The following is a 4,665-nucleotide window of genomic DNA, read 5'->3' on the forward strand; positions in this document are numbered from 1 at the left end:
TAAAATATTAGCCCGAGATTTAAATATAGGATCAGATTTTGTTATCGGACTAAGATTTTGTATACAGAATCAAGGAGTATGTCTCTTAACAAGAGATGGAATAATGCTTTTTAAAAATTTAACTTATACACCAGTACAAACAGTAACATTGCCAACAGTATATAGAACACTAAACACAAATAAAACGAGATTGCTTCCAAAACCATGTTGCGACAATTGCCAAAACAATCAGTGCCAAAATAGCAACCTGTCAAAAGAAAGAAAAAATATAAAAGAAAACCTGGATGTCTCTTAACAAGAGATGGAATAATGCTTTTTAAAAATTTTACTTATACACCAGTACAAACAGTAACATTGCCAACAGTATATAGAACACCAGGATCTACTAATGCTAGAGTTTCTATTTCTACATCTTTTATTTTAATTTTTACTAAAACTTTTATAGTAGAGAATTCTTTATCTTCGTTGCATATTAGACTAGTGTCATTTTTCTGGTGTCCTAAATGTTCTCGCATATATTGACTAAATACCAAAATATCATCTACATATACTAATATAAAATGTTTATATTCTCCAAATATGTTATCCATTTTTCGTTGGAAAATGGGCGGAGTCGTCTTTAATCCAAACAGCATTACTAACCATTCAAAATGTCTGCCTGGACATGTGAATGCTGTCCATTCTATGCTATCTGAGTGCATTATGACTTGCCAGTAGCCTGACTTACAGTCAAATTTACTATAAACCTTTTTATTTTCAATTCTATTAATTAACTCACTTTTATCTGGTAGTTTGTAAGCATCTGTTCTGGTGTTATCATTTAATCTTTTTTAGTTAATTACCATACGAGCTTTACCCCAGGATTCTAGTGGTCTAAAATTTAAGTTACCTAATATTGTCTGTTGGTAAGACTCTGAAGACGAAGCTACACCTTTTCCTTTGTCTGCAGGAGGTTGTCCTGTTGGTCTCATGCTAGGTCTTTCAAGTACTTTTAGTAAATATTCCGGTACTATTTCTTTATTAATTAAACAGCTAGTACATCCGGGATCTACTAATGCTAGAGTTTTTATTTCTACATCTTTTATTTTAATTTTTACTAAAACTTTTATAGTAGAGAATTCTTTATCTTCGTTGCATATTAGACTAGTGTCATTTTTCTCTAAATTCATAAGTTCTGCTTCTAGTTTTTCTAAATGTACCGCTTCTTGTGTATCTGTTTCTTCTGTGGCAATTTTGGTTTTTCCTTTTTCTAGGATAGTTAATCTTTGTTCTAGATTGTTTAATCGGGTTTCTAAAGTAGACACCCTTAGGTTTAGGATTTGATTGTTCGTATATTTTTGTTCGTTATTTATCTCTGATTCTACTTTTATTTTTAGAGTGTTTTCTATACAATTTATGCATGCTTCTAGGTAACATTTTTTACATTTAGCTCGATTGTCTTTGCTGGGATACCAATTACATATACGACATCTATTGCTGTCTAGGCCTTTGTTTCTTTGGAATTCATGTACACATTCTTGAGTAACATTCATTAAATTATTGATTACTAGGTTGTTTAAATCTAAATCTTCTATCTCTTGTCCTAGTTCATTAACTAAGTTATCTTCTTCTGATTCTGAAGAATCATATTTTGAATTATCTTTGTCATTTATATCAATACTTATTATTGAGTATATACTTTCTGTATCTGACATGTATTCATCTACGTTTAATAAAGTTTCTTGGAAATCTTCTATTAGTTGAGAATTTCTAGTTCTATTATTATTTCTCTTAGGACATACATTGGCTAGATGGTCTATGCTTCCACACGTATAACATTCTAATTTATTTTTATAATTTCTGTCGTTTCTATATTTTCTAACATGTCTATCTCTATTTAACCAAGGTTTTTTAGCCTTTGACTTTCTTAAGAAGTATTGTTTTCTACTATATGGTTTTTGATTATTTCTTTTTGTATATTTTTTATGTTGCTTCTGATCGTAATTCTGGGTTGTGTATATAACAGATTTACAGAAATTCATTTCATTTCTTTTTAATTATTTTTGTATTTGTATGTTTGTACATTTTTCTGTTAATATATCCATTATATGTTGTGTTCTATGTCCTATTGTCCATTTTAAATTTGGATTGGTTACTACTCCATCTCTCTTATACCATCTATCTTCTATTTCTCTTCCTAAGGCTCCAGGTAATTTATTGAATAATTTTTTGCCTAATTCTTCATTAAAAGTATTTCCGCTGACAGTACAATAATAGAAATAGTCTTGTAGGAATTTCTTTATATATACCCAATGCGAAATACTTAATTGTTCTAATTTGATTAATGCTTCCTTTTGTAGTGCTAATAATCCACTATTTGGATCTTTCCCAGTTAATGCTCACTCTTTCCTACTATTTCTTCATGTTTATCATTCTTATAGTTTATATTTTCCCCAGAGTTTTTTTTTTTTTTAACTTTACCCTGTTCATCTCTTCCTCTTAATCTATGTTCTTAACATCGTACTTCTTTAACCAACTTATGCCTTTATTTCCCATTATTTCAACTACATCATTTACTTTTAGTTTAAATTTTGTATTACTACTTAAGGTTAATTTTCCAATAAAACCTATGCACATTAATAAATTATTTCCACTATTCATTTCTTCGTATCCTTTAGTTTGGATTCCTATTTTAATGTTTTTTTCAAATTCTTTTAAATTCATTAGGAAGTCTGGACTTATATAGAATATTCCTCCATTATTTGTCATATCTACTTCAGTTAAGCCTATTATTGATTTCTTAATGTCTGGCCAGGTGTTATCATTTAATCTTTTGTAGTTAATTACCATACGAGCTTTACCCCTTATTTGTTCACTATGATTTCTTACCCATCATATATTGTTATTAATACTTTGGATCCTAGATTTTTTCTAGTTAAACCTTTTATTCCTATAACAATTAAATCCATATGCATCAATAGCATTCTATTATTTTTTAGATACCTTAAGGAATTAGCATTTACTAAATCTAATATTTTAAAATCTTCTCCTATAGCCGATATTTGTTCTTCTCTATAATGTCTGTATAACTGATTATCTGTAGAAAAATATCCGGCGTTATATAGTGTTTTAGGATTTAATAATTTTAATTGATGTTGTTGGAAAATTTGTAAGTCTTTGTCTACATCTATTATTTCGTTAAGTTCTTGGTTCTGCTCTATATTAGGTTATCTTCTGCATATTCTAGATAATATATTATTATTTCCTATTCTATTCTCTGAAAAACTTATTCTTTGTCTTTCTTCTCCTTGTCTTTCATTATTTTCGATGGTTCTCCGTCTATTTGATAAAAAGTCCATTTTTGTGGTTTTCTTATTATATTTTTTCGTTCTTGTTTAGGAGTTAATTCAATTCGTTTTAATTGGTTAATAAGTTCGTCTATTTCGAGGTTATTTTTTGGTTGGACTTCTTTATTTATTAAGATGTCTGTTTTCTTATGTAGTTCGGGTAATTCTGGTTCTTCCTGGAGGGGTTTTTTAGCTTCTTTGCCTTTAATTAATATGTCTATCTTTTTGTGTAGGTCTAATAATAATTCTATTATGGTATTATTTTGTTTTAGTAGAATTTTATCTGTTTGACTTGAAGGTATATGCCTCGATAATCCTTCAGGTTCACTATGATAATTTCTTGATTTTTCTAGTGCTTTATTGTAATTTATATCTTCTTCATTCATGAAAGTGATATTTCTTCTAATCTTCTTGTTATTTCTTGCAAATCTTTGATCTCTGTTGTTATATTTTCTACTTGTTCTACAAGCTTAGATATTAGTTGAGTTGTTTTTACTTCCAATTCTTTAGGTCTTTCTATTATGGTTTTTATTAGTTTTTCAATTTCGAATTTTGTAGGTATTTTTTCTAAATTAAACTTGTGGTTTAAATACTGGATTTTTCTGTCTATTTCTACTTCTTGTGACTTTAGATAATCTAAATTTTGTTCTATCTTATCTAGTGTCTTTTTATGTTTATTCTGAGTAACTTCTATTTGGTCTAGAGTTCTTATTATACTGTTATCTTTTTCCTGAGTTTTTTCGCTTATATTTTTCAAAAAATCTATTATTGTGTTTTATTGTTTATCGTCCGAATGTAAAATATGTTCTCCCTGGTTGAAATTACACCTTATGGTGGAATTATTTTTTAATATTCTATATTTCTTTTCTGGTTGAAATCTAAGATCTAGGTAATCTAGGTGTTTTAACGAAGCTATCTTGTTATCCTAAGTGGTTTAAGTTAAGGTATTTTTTGCTTAGCTTAGTTTGATATTTCAATCTACTATTTGTATAGTATATTTTCTATCAACCTAGATTGTTCGTTAATTAATGCTTTTTTATAATAGTTAGATGTTATGGTAATTATTTCGTCTGTTTCTTTAAAATTTAAAATATCTATTTCTAGATTTCTTATTTCTCTATTTAACAACTCTAATCTTTCTACAAATTGTTTCCGAATTTTTACAAGTTGATGTTTATATATAAATTCTCTATAATATTGATGTTGTATTTCCCTTATACACTCAATCTATCTTATTGGCATTTATTATCCTAACTGATAAGCTTTTCTCTTAATACGTTCTTTAAGCCACTTTATTCCTGAAGTATTATTTTCTAAGTCTCTCTCACAACCTTGTATC

Source organism: Capsicum annuum, chromosome 12, assembly GCF_002878395.1.
Source record: "Capsicum annuum cultivar UCD-10X-F1 chromosome 12, UCD10Xv1.1, whole genome shotgun sequence".
Classification (NCBI taxonomy): Eukaryota; Viridiplantae; Streptophyta; class Magnoliopsida; order Solanales; family Solanaceae; genus Capsicum; species Capsicum annuum.